Raw genomic sequence first — 16,429 nt, 5'->3', positions numbered from 1 at the left:
GCATGAGTGTCCATGTTCTCTGGAGACAGTGGATCTTGAGGAAGTTTCTTCATTTGCTTAGTGGAAAAATGGAACATGAAGCCACAACAGAAAAATTTCTCTGTTAAAAAAAAAAGTAGAGAGGTGAGGTAGAATTTGAGTTGGGGCATAAGTGGAAGGAGATTTGCTGATAGAGGGCATGGTGCAGGGGTGGCTGGTGGCTGAAGAACATAGGAGGAAAACTAAGATAATTAATGGAAGCTTTTCTATTCATCTGTGCTGTGTAATACTCGATGTAATCATCTCCATCATTCTGTAAAATCTTCAGTAAAACATTCATTACCAACTAATACTTTGGAGTTGGTTTTACTTTTTAAAGATGTAACAATGTGTCAAGTGCTGCTTCAAAGAGGACACAGGACATCAGCAGAGGTTGCCCACAGGGGCCAGTTCCTTCTGGATTATGAAAGATGAAGGTTCATAGCCACCCACCCTTCTCACCTCCTCAGAACTTCTTCCCTACCCATGGCCTTCTCCCAAGCCATTGAATAGACATCAACCCTAGAAAGATACCTGCAACAGAAACCAGACAGAAATCCCTCAGTGTGCCGCTTCATGAAACCAGAGAATAAAACCACATGTGAAATACGTGTCAGAAATACGTGTCAGATGGGAGTTTACCCAGCTTTCTGTGGAGGACACTACAGAACCTGGAAAAATGTTTTATACCCACAAGTGCAAAGAGTAGACGTCTGAAATTGAAGATGACAACATGGACATAAAATCACCCTTTGCGCTATACCAGAATAAACGTGTAACAATTACTATGCCTACAGCTCTAAAGATGAGAGAGCATCTTCACATCGGCTGTGTCAGGTAATCTTTCCTGTAAACCTTGAGGTATCTGTCTTGTCAGCAGTCATGGGCTAAGTCATGCATTGCCCTAAAAATTGGAAAACTTGGGAAATCAGAGAGCACACTGATAATCAACTCGAGGATCAGTATGTAAATGATCAGAAAAAGTGTCTGACTTCCAAGCTGACAAGACCTGCCTGGGATCTGACCAGAAGTGTTACTGTCTCCAAAGAGAGGACAGTCACCATCAGAAGGCAAAAGGACACGAAACAGGCATTCACATACATTGTCGTTAAATGTGAAGGACTAAAATCTGCAACCATTTAAATGTGCATATCCTCTGACCCAAAAAGTCTGAGTATCTGTCCTAGAGGAAAAACATACAGATATTCAGAGATAAATGATATTCCTACAGCCCTGTACATAACAGCAGAAGGAATGAACAGCCTACACTTCCATGAACTGGAGAATGGTTACATAAATTATGGTACCTGTGATGGAATATGACACCAATTTTTTTTAAGTGGGGTAAAACTATATATAAACTGGCATAAATATTGCCCCAAGATACTTTGTTAAGTGAAATAAAATAAGTTACAGTGCAGCACTTCTTATAGAGAAACCAATTTATGCCCCAAAACAGGGGTGGAGGAAACTAATTCTATATCTACCTATGCATACAAATATAAAAGGAAGGGTTTAGAAGGAGAGGCACCAAAATGGTAACAGCAGTTGCCCCTAGGAGGAGAAGCAGAATGGAGGAGGCTTTGTCTTACAACGTTTTCCATTTTTGCTACAAGAAAGTACTTATTTTCCTTGTGTAATGACTCTTCTTTTAAAGGTCATGCCAAAGGAGAGATTAACCAGGGTCCATACAGGAGAAAGTGTACTTGAGAGGCCATTGTGGCTGGCATCTGCAAACCCTGCCCGAGAGATTGAAGGCTTAGCAAGAAATGTGGCCACTGCTGCCCCTCAGACATGCCTACTATCAGATGAAGGCATCTGGTAACCATAGTTGATTGCATTTAACTTTTGCCCCATCTCCTTTCTTGTATGTCCACGTGCACCTGTGCCCAGGAAACAGCTCCCTGCATGTGTGTGGTTTCCTGCCTGGGCCTGGCCAGAGGAGGAAACAGTACCAGTTGAAACAGACACAAGTATCTGGGCCACGTGACAGATCTCTGCCTTGGTGTAAATTACCATGTTAGAGTTCCGGTCCTAATGTACAATACTATATGTGCCTAACAGCTTTGTGAGCCCAGCGAATGTGGCTTTGGCCTGTAGAAATGGACCTGCAGCTGGACATATCCAACTTCCGGGTCTGCAAGGGTGAGGCTGGATCCTGGACAGAGGCAGCTGCACCAGACGGTGGGTGCAATGCTCGAGGCCTCTCCCTGGAAATACTCAAATGTCACTGGTGGTCAGATCTGTCTTGTAAAATTCTCCCAAAGTCTACAGTTGAGATTACCATCCCCGTTGTACAGAGGGGGACACAAAACGAGAGAGGTCAAGGTCACAGAGGTAGGGATGGACATAGACTCTTTGCCAGAACCTAAATCCAAGTGCATGCCTCTTCTCCATCCCAGACATGCCACTTCTCCTTTATTGGTGTAGGGACAGAAGAAGGTATAAAGAAACCAAGCCCCAAATGAGTCTCTTTTGGCTCAGCAAGGAAAGAAATGAATTAACCTGAAAATAATGAACTCAGACCCAGATTGGAGTGAAGAGGGGGCCTGGAGCCAGGTGATACACATTCTGCTGGGTGAGGCCAGGTGTTCACACAGGGCCCCTTCCATTTGCCATACACCCCATTCTGTGCTTCTGCCTCCTGGTTGGCTTGGCTGGACATATTGGAGCCATGGACTTTAAAGTCCCCCATTCCCCTGACAGGTTTCTGTCATATTGTTACAGAAATGACAGGCCAGCCAAGAAACAAGCACCACTCGGAGGGTTGGAGTACTCAGATGTATTACGCCGGCGGGCTCAGAGGGGCTTCTGCTCTGAAGCTCTGAGCACCTCCAAGACATGCGCATGAGGTTTTATAGGGTTAAGTACAAGCTTCGGGTATTCGGCCAATAGGCATGGAACAGCTTTAGCAGCATCATTATCACAAAAGCGGAGGCAGGGAGGCAGCAAACCAACATTCCAAAGCCAGATATATCTCTTTGAAAATCCAGCTAGCTAGCAAAAAAAAAAAAAAAAAAAAAGTGAACAGCAAACCAACCCTAATTAACTTAGATTTATGAGTTAGTCCAGCAGAACTCAGATCAGTATTCCAATACTTAGATTTGTGAGTTATCTTGTTAGCCCCGCCCAGCTTTTCCTTCACAATATCAGATGTTCCCTCTGCACAGAGAGAATCGTCCTGTGGTGCAGGGACGGAAGCTATGGCCCTTAGCTCCACACAGCAAATAAACACTCAGCCAGGGTACCTGCCAAGGGAGATGAAAATGGGTCGTGCACCAGTGGATGAATGGATAAACAAAATGTGGTCTATTCATACAATGCAAAATTATTCAGCAGTAGAAGGGAATGAGGTTCTGATATACACTGCAGCAAGGATGAATCTGGGAAACGTTACACTCAGTGAACAAAAGGAGAGATGCTTTGATCCTGACCCCATTTTCTGTGTAGAGAATAATCTACAGACATTTTCAAAGGTAGTGCCGTGGACCAGCTTCACAAAATCAGGATCTAATTCTCTTCAGACAGTTTCTAGGAAGAGAGCTAGCTACAAACCGAGTAATGACATGTTGAACTTTATCAAGCCCTATAATCCTGGAAAAGAGTGAAAGTTAAGAAATGCTCCCACTCTTTGTGTTTTGGGAAACAGCTTCCTGCAAAGACATCACCTTCTCTGTATGACTTAGCTAAGACCCAGGGATGCCCTTCTCATTTACTTATGACAAGGCCAGACCCAAATTCCCATTTTTCTGTTCATTAATGACTAGCTGAACTGTTTGTCCCCAGTGAGTCTTTAGAACAAAATATTTCTTAACCAAACTTTGGTATAGATTCTTACCTTACCCCCAGGTCCTGGCCCACCCTGAGCCTGAGCCAGCAAAGAGCCCCTCCAGAGAACAGGCCGGCCTCAGAGGAAGGAGTTTCTTCTGATCACTCCTGGGCCGCCCCCATTCCCTTCACCTGGTTCTTTCTAGACCTGTTTACCCTCCCCAGGAAAGCAAACTCTTTTTTGCCTAACCCTTGAAATACTGACAGACCTGTGATCAGAGTGTTCCCCTCACCTCAATAGTCCTCCCCCTGCCCCCAGAGTAACCCTGTAGTAGAGAATAATCTTTGTTTCATTGGAGGTTTACAGAGACACCATGACCTAGTCCTTGGGGATGGCTGCAAGAACAAAGATTGACTGCAGCAAGAAGATTACAACAATCAGCCACACCCCCTCCCTTATTTTTCCTCCTCCTCCTCCCTTATTTTTTGTGTGAAAGGAGCCTGCATTCTGACTAGAGCAGGACGGTTCTCCAAGATTTTAGTCTGCCACCCTTTCTGTCTTCCAGCTTTCCAAATAAAGTAGCTATTCCTTGCCCCAACACCTCGTCTCCTGATTTATTGGCCTGTCATGTGGCGAGTAGAACGAGTTTGGACTCGGCAACAACCCTTTAGATTAAAATCTCTCCTTACTCAGTCTGGATCTGCTGTATTTGACAGTGAATTAAGAAAGCCAGAGTTCTCATGAAGCCATCTGCTTGTCCTTACCAGCAAGAAAGAGTAGCTTACAGGCCTGGTGGTGAGCCACCATCCTTGCCTGTGCAACCCTGATCAGGTTATTTAACCTCTCTGTGCCTCAGTGTCATCTGTAAAATGGATATAATAAAGATGCCTATACCAGCTAATATTTGTGATGTCCTTAACAGTACCTGTTCCAAGTAATCACTATAATAGATTTTCTTTTTAAGATTATTGTTGTGGGACACAATGGGGCGGCTGGTCAGTGAGCCAATGACATGCAGGTTGGTAAAAGAATTTACCAGAGACTAAGTATAAGAATAGAAAGGAGTTTTTTAGGGTTCACTGTCATAAGCAACAGTGGGCCACACAGGTGAGGGGTGCCTACATGAGCACTGAGGGCTAGTTGTTGGGGTATTTTATAAGGTCAAGTCACAAGGTGACTGATTGGCTTCTGCACAAGTCTCTGATTGGTTGTAGGTGAGGTAAGAGGTTTAGGGTCCGTGAAGGGCAATGGGGTTTGACTCTGATAAAGTAGGCATTACCTGGGGCTAGTAGTTTGTTAGGGAAGACACGCCCAGTAAAGAATATCAGACATCTGAGAGCCCAAGAAGAGGAGTCATTGAAGGACATCAGTTGGTCCCACAGCTATGTCATCCTTCCTGATTTTCAGGCCTTTCCCTGCATAATACTGGTAAATGGGGAGTTTACCTCTACTGACAGCCCCCTAAACATCTCATTAAGACTCAGACTGCTTGATTTTGTTTCTTCCATGCATGAGCCTTGGGCAGTGTTACACAAAGTCAGGTGGAGCCTCCACCTCCATATCCAGGAAGTAGGGTGATAACAGTAACTCCCTCCTAAAATGACCTTGGAATTCAACAAGACAGAGGATGTTTTACATATCACACTGACTGTTATCAGTATCTTGGATCTAACAGGAAGTCAGTTCTGATGTACAGTGTCAGGTCAGGCTAGCCCTGGTGTCTTAGGGCTATGGGCCTGTGCAGAGGTCAGAGGACCTTGGGAAATGCATAGCTGGGGAGCCATTCCCAGTCAGAATAACCTTTGTGCACTCCAGAAACCCAAAGATGAGGTGGAGGCCTTTGTGAAAAGTCAAAGTTTTTCCTAAGTTACCCAGTTATCATACCTAGTACGAGTGGAATGCTTACCAAGTTCCAGCCAGCCTCATGCATATTAACTCACTGAGTCCTCTAACCACCCTGGGAGATAGGTCATTTTACTTTTGTCACTTTATAGAGGAGGAAAGTGAAACACAGGAGGGTTAAGTCATTCAGCTGGGGCTGGCAGAAGTAAGTAAGAACCCAGGCAGGACTCAGCGTATAAATACCTGGAGCATAAAATATTCAGTTCTTTCAGATCTCATGGCTTAGCATATTCTAGGTGATCAGTAAAAAGCATGTGTTGGATAAATGGGCATTTAAGAGACACTGGCCTCAATGCCTTAAAAATGCAGAGAGAGTCCTATGTCACTAGTATTAACGATTCCTGACTCAAAATAAGTCCCCAACAAACACTTGTTGAGTTGGATGCCTGCCCCAATGGAGGGTAGGTGGGTTGCTGGGGTTGGTTTTAAGCTCTGCTTTTGAGATCCTTCTATCCCTAGTGGCCTGGAAATCCATCAACTTAGAGCAACCAATGACTTCTAGAGTCCCATTTTTACAAAACTGAAGTGAATCTGAAACAGCAATTTATTCTAAAATATTAATAAAGTCTCAATTAGTGTGCAAAATAGAAACAATGTGAGTCACTTTAATTCAGAAGAGTTAAAAATTGCAAAGTTTCAAAGATGGTGGGCTAAAGGTAAGTGGATTTATGCTGTTACCACGTGGGGATACCAGATTAGCTGCTGAACAGAAACAGAACGCGTCATTTGTTGGGTCAAGTCTTAAATTTGGCAAGTTGTGAATAATTCAAGTTCAGGAGTTCTTTATGACTAGGGCCCTTGAATGAAACACACCCACTCTGTAAAGAAAGACTGCATGTGCTCTTGCCACCCTTATGTTGACTCTTGCCTCTACCCTATACAATAAAGGTTTAATAAAACAGTAGATAAATAAAATAAAACTCCAGTGCATTGAATACTTCCCTGAGAGTCACACAAGGCTAAGCTCCCAACCCAAGCAGAGCAAATACTTGACAATTGTACCACTGATACCCTACCTCCCTTGCCCATGATAGTGACTGTTGGGTGGTGAGGCCCTGGGAACTAGCTAGATCTTTCATGTCCATTTTTTAAGGAAAATAAATGCATTTTTCCTGGAACATAACCTTCATGAATAATTCTTTCATACTATTGTTATTCCTATGCTAAGATGGGCAACTCAGGTGCCAAGAGATTAAGTACTGATACAAGGCTACACAGCTGGGATGTGCTAGGGTTCTCTCTCAAACCCAGATTTGCTCTTTCATGTTCTTTTACTGTTGTAGATTTATTGTCTCCTTGAGCACTTGGCAGGGCTGTGGGTGGTGCACAAAATGGGGACACCAGTGATGAAAGCTCTGCCAGAGAGGGGTCCCCATTACTGATGCCAACTCCCTTCACAGAGAGTGGACTCCCATCACCCATGCAACAGCACAAACTACTTACAGCCACTATTTCAGAAGGAAAATGTAATGGGTTTGTTCTCAGTGGTGAATGAGGAAGCAACTCCTAGTCTTCCTGTGAAATAATCAACCAATCAAAGTAGCCCTGCTGGGTTTGAGCAAGTGCCTAGATTCCTAAACCACAGTCCAGCCCTAGTGGCTCTCCTGAACTCTACCTACTGCCACCCCAAATTCAAACAGAATTCATCACCAATTGCCTCCAATTGCTTCACCTTCTAGAATTCCTCATTCTCTTAAATGACATCACCCTTCTTTCAGTTACCCGTGACCAACACCTTGCCCAATCCTCACCTCCATTCAGTACCCATACCTTTCATCCTAAGACTTTGGCAACTACCTATAGATCTACCTATATCTCCTTTTCTGCATCTCATGACCAAAAAAATTCCTGATCAGCTCAGCTCAGCCTGCCATCAGATTGTCACGAAGCTGGGGAAATAGATTCTCAAATGCCACAGAAAATCCATCATAATTGTCCAAAATTTCATATTACACCTGTTGAGGGTATTATCAGTTAAGAAACACTGGACATGACTATCAATACTGACTTCCCTGAAATTGATGCTGATGGGAGTGATGTTAGGTCAGCTGAGATGGCCGGAATTTTAGAAATCCCTAGCCAAGACCAGCAGCCATTAGAAGGAGGTGAGTTTAGTATCCAGACAAGGGTGGAAAACTTCTTCTTAGCAGTACTTAGGGGACTCAGACTCCCAACCCCATTTCCTCTAAAGATATCTTTGCAGAGACTCAGGGAATACTTTTTTTTGTTTAATCTTAAATGCCTACATCCTCAGAAAGAAACTAGGAAGAATCTATTCAACAGTTGGTATCCATGACCATAAAAAAAAAAAAAGTGGTTCTATGGCTTTCTCTAAATGCCACTCTTAACTTCTGATACTTCTTCCTGTCTTTCTTCACCTTCATTCATTCATTCATTCTTCATTCATTCTTCATTTAGGTTCTAGAAATACCACCATAAAAGAGAGACATCTCCTCACCTTTATGGAACTTACTGCCTAGAACAGTAAGAGGCTCTCAATGCTGAGTCCCACTACAATCACTGGGCTGCTCTAAAAATTGTCAGTGCCCAGGTCCCACCCCTGGACAGTCTTACTTATTTGGTCTGGGCTGGGGCCAAGTACTGGCAATAGTTTCTAAAGCTCTCCAAGTGATTTCAAGTGCAGCCAGGCTTGAAAAACATTAAGGCAGGGATCTCAACCAGGGATGAATTTGGCCCCCTGGATATTTGGCAATGTTTGGAGAAATTTTTGGTTGTCAACTCTGACAGTACTATTGGTATCCAGTGGCAGATGCCAGGGATGCTGCTGAACATCCTATGGCAGGGCAGGACCCACCACAAAGAATGATCTGGCCCAAAATGGCAGTAGTGCTGAGGTGGGGAAACCCTGGTCTGGCAGAAAATATACATTAAGTAAATCATTACATTAGAAAGTGATGAATGTTATAACTAGAAAAGTTCTAGGAACTACAGGCCATATTTATGTTTCCAGATAACTCAAAGTCCCTTCTTTAGTGACCCCTCCATTGAGGACAAACACAGGCAGTAAGAGAAAGAACTAGGTCACCTCCATCAGGGAAGGCAATCTATTGGGTTACCTCGTTCACTCTTCTATCTCCTGTGTCTCAAATAATGCTGGGAACTAGGTCTCAATAGTCTGAGAGCCTTATGTTTATATATATTACCTCATTTCATGCCCAAGATACCAAGATAAAGTGGATGTTTTTTAAAAAAATAGATTTTAATTTTTAAGCAGTTAAAATTTGCAGAAAAATTAGGAAGACAGTATAGAGTGTTCCCATATACCCTGCAAACAGTTTCCTCTATTATTAACATCTTATATTAGTATGCTACATTTTCTACAATTAATGAACCAATATTATCTTATAATAACCTATAATGAAAAAGAATATATATGTATAACTGAATCACTATGCTGTACACCAGAAACTAACACAACATTGTAAATCAGCTAAACTCCAATTTTGAAAAATGAGCCAATATTGATACATCGTTATTAACTAAATTTCATACTTCATTCAGATTTCCTTACTTTTTATTTCATGTCCTTTTTCTGCTCCAGGATCGCACGTTATATTTAGTCATCATGTCTCCTTAGGCTCCTCTTGGCTGTGACATTTTCTCATACTTTTCCTTGTTTTTGATATCTTTGATGGTTTTAAAGAGTATTGGTCAGATATACTATAGGATGCCCTTCTATTGGAATTTGTCTGATGATTGGACTGGGGTCATGGTTTGAGGAAGGAGATCACAGGTAAAGTGCCATATTCATTACATCTTGTTAAGAGTACATACTATTGACAAGACTGATGAATGTTTACGTTGCCCTTTATCATCTGGATGGAGTAATGTTGTCAGGTTTCTCCACTGTAAAGTTACTCTTTGTCCTCACCCTTCCATACTGTACTCCTTGGAAGGAAGTCTCTATGCATAAATATCTACGTAAGTTATTCAGCCACTTGGAGCTCTTTTAGTTGGCTCCTGTGAAAATATGTCTTTTTATTCCCATTTTACATGTGAGGAAACCAAGCTTCAAGGAATGTGAAGTTTCCACCATCACTAAACTAACAAAAGCAGAGGTGTGATTAGAATCATTAGATTCTAAAGCACAGGGGCTTTTTTTCCTATTCACCATGTTCCATCTGAATATTGTCAATCTTTGTAAATCAATGACTTGTGTATATTTCACCTGATGGAGCTGCTTAAGGAAATAAATAATAGTCTTAAGAATATCAGTCTGCTGTGTACATTATAGAGAAACATCCTTAGTTATTTTTTGACTTTTATGGTGTACACCTTGATGAATATTCACAGAGTGAATCCACTCATGCAACTAATACCCAGATCAAGAAACATAACATGACTAGTTCACCAGAAATCTCCCTTGTGCCTCCTCCTAGCCATCCCCACTCCATAACTATTACCCTGGCTTCTAATATTAGAGGTTGAGAGGGAGGGTATAGCTCAAATGGTAGAGCACATGCCTAGCATGCACGAGGTCTTGGGCTCAATCCCCAGTACCTTCTCTAAAAGACATAAATAAATAAACCTAAGAAAAAATTAAGATACATAAATAAAATTTTTTAAAAACCCCAGATCAGTTTTGCCTGACTTTCACTTTAAATAAACAGAACCATACATTGCTCCTTTTTGTGGATGGATTCTTTTGTTTATTCTCCTTTGTTTCCACGTGGTTTGGTTAACAGAATTTTTTGTTTAAAGGTTCCAACCACATATTTCACAAGAAAGTTTACAAGTGAAATAACACTTGTAAAAACATGTTAAGCAACTCCATTTTTTAAAAAAATAACACCCTACTACATAGAAAGTAAATTTACTTAAGATTAACATAACACAAAGAAGGGGAAACTATCTGGAGATGTAGCCCCATTATCCCAGGGTGGCTTAGTTCCTCCTCCCTATCATTATCTATAGTTTCATCTAAGAAAGGCTGGACATCTCTCTTTTTCATAGGAAAAGTGTTTCCTGACTGAGGATGTCCTTCTTGACGACACATAGTCAAAAACTCACTTGGCTGCTCCTAATATACAATAGTGCAAGATGCTACCTACCAAATTTGACTAAAATAATGCCCAGAAATCCAATAGATCTCTAGTTTATAGAAGTTCTTTATTTTCTGCTTCATTAACAATCACCACCAATGACCTAGTTCCTTCCAACAGGGATGGTGAGCCCTTGACAACCCTGCCACAGCACGCTTCTGATGCTACCATGGACATTGTTCAATCAATGCACTTTCTCCCTTAGAACCCGCTTGTCCCAACACTTCTAACCAACCGGAGACAGCACCAGAGAGGAACTTATCTGCCATCTCTACTCACACATGAAACATTGTTATTTTCTAGTTTGGATCCAGACTTGCATTCCATTGTTTTCCAATTGGAATCAGGATTCTAATTTTTACTCCATCCTTACCATATCTCTCCCCATTTACAAACCTCCTCTGGCTCCCACATGTATGGTAAGTACTTGTGTGAAGTATCCTGCCTGGATTTCAATAATCTCTATAATTTGTTCTCATTCAATCAAGCCCAAGCTCAGGATCTACCATGTATTCCAGTCCAGCTGCTTTCATCTTCATCCCACACATGTCCTGCTTTTTCCATTCTGTGTTGCCTGCCAATCCTTCTAATAATCATCCGTTTATTCATTAATTCATTCTTTTAACAGCTGTTTATTAAGTGCTACTATGTGTTATGTACTCTTCTAGACCTTGGGAGTACAGCAATACATAAAACCATCCAAGTCCCTGTCCCATGGAGCTTACATTATAGAGGGAGAGGGGATACATTCAGTAAATGCACAAATAAATGCATGTGGTATCAAGTGGTGATGGGTGCTGTGAAGCAGAAGGTGATGGGGAGGAGGATGCTGTGTTCTGTTTGAAGGTCAGGGAAGGCAACACTGAGCAGAAACCAGTGGAACAGGTACCCCAGGGAAGTCTGCACAGGGACAAGGAAGAGCAGTGCAAAGGCTCTCAGGGACGTAATTGATGGAGGAAGAACAAGGAGGCCATTTTGACCACAGCAGAGTAAGTGAGGGAGGAAATGATAGGAGGTAATCAGAGCAGTGGTTCAAAGCTAGTTCATGTGGGGCCTTTAGACCAATGGTTCTTAACTGGGGTGATTCTCCCCCCACCCCAGAGGACATCCAACAATAAATGAAGACGTTTTTGGTTGCCACAATTGGGTGGTGCTACCAACATCTAGTGCATAGAGTCTAAGGATGCTGCTTAACATCCTACAAGGCACAGGACAGCTGCACAAGAAGGGAATACCCAGGCCCACCATCACCAGTGTCCAAGTAGAAAAATCCTGCTTTAAACCATGGTGAAGACTGTGGCTTTTATTCTAAGTGTAATGGGCTGTGATTAGAAAGTTTTGAACAAAGGACTGACATGAACTGACAGATTTTGAAAGGATCACTTTAGATACTGTACAGTAAATGACAGCTTGAATAAGGCTACCATTTATTGACAACTTATTATATTTGAGACACCTTAACTGGGATATATCAGTATTTTTCTTCATTGTTACTACTGCTTCCTGACATTGTATGACATACTGGGACATTAATTTTTAAATATTTGTCTCCTCTGATAGAATGCAAAATCAGTGAGGGCAAGAACTTTGCTTTGTGACCTGTCCAATCTCCACACCTAGGACAGGGCCTGCTACACACTGGGCACTCTGTACCTGCTGAATGAATAAATGGCTCCCAGGGTCAATCTGTTTATCCCCATTTCACAGACAAGAGAACTGAGTTTCAGTACTTGTCCCCTGAACAACAGCTGTGAGCAAATCTCATTTGTGTTTGTGTCCTATACCCCAAAGAGGACAATCTCCAAGTCTGGTGAGAATCCCCAGAGAGAAAATTTCCCAGTGGGTACTATTCTAGGTGAGTTGTCTAAGTAGCTACACCTTAACAATTTTTGGCATCCCTATCTACTTATTCATTTTTTCATTTGCCAAATTTTTACTGAGATCTTACTATGTCCCAGGGCACTGTGCTAGGTTCTTGGGTTATATTGGTGTGAAAGGTAGATGTAATCACCATCTGTCTTAGTCAGTCCAGGCTGCCATGACAATATACCATAAACTGGATGGCTGAAACAACAGAAATCCATTCTCCCACAGTTATGGAGGCCAGAAATCAGAGATCAGGGTGCCAGCATGATCAGGTTCTGGTGAGAGCCATCTTCCTGGGCTGCAGGAAGAGAGCTTACTGCAGGCCTCCTCACTGCGTCCTCACATCAAAGAGAGAGGGAGAGAGAGAGAACTCTGATATTTTTTCTTATAAGTACCGGTCCTATCACAAGGGCCCCACTCTCATGAACTTACCTAAACCTAATCACCTCCCACAGGCCCTATCTCCAAATACCCTCACATAGTGGGTGGTGGCGAGGACGTTAGGGCTTCAACCTATGAATTTGGGGAGAACATAATTCAATCTATAGCACCACCCTCACAAAGTTTATCCAGTGTGAGATAGAGACATTGGCTGTATGATATAAAAAAGAAAATGATGAATTGTGGTAAGTGCTACAGAGGAATTAAACGAGTACTGTGATGAATAATTGAGGTGGAAGGGAGGGACTGGCCTTGAGGAGGCAGATCATGGAAGACTTCTGCAAGGAAATAACATACAAATAAGTCATCAAGGGGGGAGGGTATAGCTCAGTGGTAGAGTGTAGGCTTAACAGGCATGAGATCCTGGATTCAATCTCCATTAAAATAAATAAATAAATAAACCTAATTGCCCCCCCCCAAAAAAAAACCAGCAAAAGTTTAGTAATGAAAATTACCTCATTAATAACTTTTACATTGGTTACATGTTGAAATGATCATATTTTCCATATGTTGTATTAAATAAAATGCATTATTTAAATTAATCTTATTTATTTTTTTACTTTTTAAAAATGTGACTACGGGAAAAATTTAAATTACTTCTGTGGCTTGCATTATATTTCTATTGGACAGCACTGCCATACCTGATTCCCTTTCAGCTAAAAATACTGATAGAAAAGGAGCAAGGTTGACAACCCAAAGAGAGGAAGTGGGGGTCGGGGGGTGGAAAGCAGCCTGTTGGGAGGTCAGGAAGTCAAGTTGGCAGAAATACCTAAGTGGCATTCTAAGAACAGGACAGTCAGCTAATTGTTACAGATCTCTTTTGGGGGCGATGAAAATTTAGAATTAGATAATGGTGATGGTTGGGTAACCTTATGAATATACTAAAAACCACTGCATGGTACACTTTAAAGGGTGAATTTTATGATATGTGAATTACAGCTCAATAAAAAGTAAGATACAAAAAAGAATAGAAGAATAGGGCAGTCTGATATCTACTGTGTCTGCTATGACAGTGGACCCCGGAATTTCCTGGAAAGCTGACTACTTTCAGCTGATTTGTGCATGTGCCTTATTTTGGGGGGGGGTGCAGGTTTAGGGTGGGTAATTAAGGAAAAAGGGCTCTTACATGTTTTGGTGGAAAGCAGAGTGGAGAACAAGAGTTCGCCTTCACTAGAATCAGAGCCAGGAGTGACTTGTAGAAAGATGACCTTGGGATTTGCAAACATGTTCTGGAGGACATGGCTGGACCTCTCACCATGTACCACACAGGAACTCAAGCAGATGATAACTTGATAGCTTGATAGCTTGACCTAATGGGGCAGGGCGATCCTCCATGATACCTGAGTTACTTTGAGTACTTGCTTGATTAAATCAAAACGTGAACTTCTATCTATGGTTGTATGTCCTAGGTTAGAACCCCTTGCATCATGCTAAGGAGATACCTGCCCATGGGGACTCTCCACATCTAGCCTTGTGTTGGGCCCCCAGCAAGAACCAGAGATGAAGCTTCCCTCCAGGGACAGCAACACACTAAGTCAAGTTTTCTCTGTGCAAAGTCTCAGAGTTGATTTATAACACCTTTAGAAGCTTGCCTCACTCATTAATTCACTCAGTAATTCACTCAGCTTCTCTCTGCCCCTCACTGGGTTGAGTGCTGGGGGCAAAACAGTGACTGAGATAAACTCAGTCCCTGCCTTCAAGGGGCTTACAGCATGGTGGGAAAATCAGAGTCCGTGGCTGGCACTGTGGACTTTCCCATTCCTGCTAAATTTATCATTGGTTATGCTCATATTTGCTGTCCTAGTTTGCTGTCAGTGTTTTTAACTCAGGAGAATGAAAAAGGGCAATGATTTCAACAATCTCTTATCTCCTCTGTAGATGCCGCACAAGGGGCATGTTAATCTCAGCTTGTCTGGAATGTGTGCCCCTTCTCTTAGCAGGTTTTGGCTTGGCTTCTTCTCTCTGTGGCCCAAGTCACTAACTCTCTGATCTGCACGGGCTCTGTGGGCTCCTTGTGTGACTTCTGCATCTGCAGTGCAGCCAAAGACTGTGCTGCTAGGAACAGTTCTTAGAAAGCATTTTAATTAATGAGCTGTGACTAGATGAAGCATCAAAGATACACGGAGAACCACAAGGCATGATCAAGAGTTGTCATTTAGCAAAAATATTTAATCAAGAAATAACAGTAGAATGAACATCTCAGTGGCTATCTTTTGTTTGTGCTGTTGTATAAGGCATGATACCTTGAGTAAAGAAATGGCAAATTGGGTGATGGGAAGGGAATTCAACAAGGGGTGTGGGAAGGGTCAAAGGTCAGTAGAGTCCCTCTGGGCACATAAACATCAGGATTCCCTTTCTTAGGCCTGAGGGGCAAAGGGAGGGATTAGTTATGAGGCGGGAATTCCCATAAAAAGACAGGCAGGACCCCCAAGGCAGGGTCACTACTCTCCTGCCAGCACCATCCGGTTCCCTGGCCCAGAGGCTCTACCTCACTTTTTGCCTCTGAAACAGCTTACTTACTCCTAAAATTCTATTGGTTCCCTGAGCTCACTCCTGATTGGTTATTTCCTTCACTCCTGATTGGTTATTTCTCTCCCTCCTGATTGTTCCATTTTTACAAATCTTGTTCCTAATTAGTCAACTTTCGTTATACTTCATTTGCATATGACGTTGCAAAGTGTATACTGGCAGCCTATAAAAGCCTGTGTAAACCTACAGACAGGGTCCAGAGCTTGGAGTGTTAACTCCTTTGGGCCCACTGGTGTAATAAACCTGAGTTCTCCAACTCTCTGAGTGCTGCTTTATCTCTCGCGCAGATCCAGGTTGCTGCCACAACTGAGCTGTAACACCGAGCTATAACATTGAGCTGTAACACATTTTTCTGCAACAGTTACTGGAATCTGGAGAGACTGAACTGTGACCTTCAGGCAAGGGAGTTAGGCAGCCCCCAGGATCCCTTCTGGGAGAGCACCAGGAGAATAATCCAATTTCATGCTTCTCCCTTCCTACATCCTTTGACCCTTGTCCTCCATTGGCTGAGGTCAGTGTCCAGGATAGAAAGCAGAGTTGGGAAGATGCTTGGAGAAGGGTGGTGCCATGTGGATTCACCTGTAGCCAGCACATCTGCTCAACATCTATCCCCTCTTCTAATAATAGGACCCTGCTTTGGTTGGAGGGAATGGTGTGAATTGAATTGACTTGTGTCCCTCAAAAAGGTGTGTTGAAGTCCTAACCTCCCTCCTCAGAATATGACCTTTATCTGGGAATGGGTTTGTAACAGATGCAATTACTTAAGATGAAGTCATACTGGAGTAGGATGGGCCTTTAATCCAGTCTGACTGGTGTCCTTATAAGAAGAGGGAAATTGGGA

General features: G+C 42.5%; 1 protein-coding gene across 1 annotated transcript in view; it reads right to left on the bottom strand.

Moving 5' to 3' along the window:
• The window catches only part of HSD17B2 (hydroxysteroid 17-beta dehydrogenase 2), a 55,503-nt gene that overhangs the window by 26,194 nt on the left and 12,880 nt on the right, over positions 1 to 16,429 (bottom strand). The window lies entirely within an intron of this gene.

This window comes from Vicugna pacos, chromosome 9 (genome assembly GCF_048564905.1).
Source record: "Vicugna pacos chromosome 9, VicPac4, whole genome shotgun sequence".
Classification (NCBI taxonomy): domain Eukaryota; kingdom Metazoa; phylum Chordata; class Mammalia; order Artiodactyla; family Camelidae; genus Vicugna; species Vicugna pacos.
Note: the sequence above shows the minus strand (reverse complement) of the source record. Positions and strands in the feature narration are given on the sequence as shown.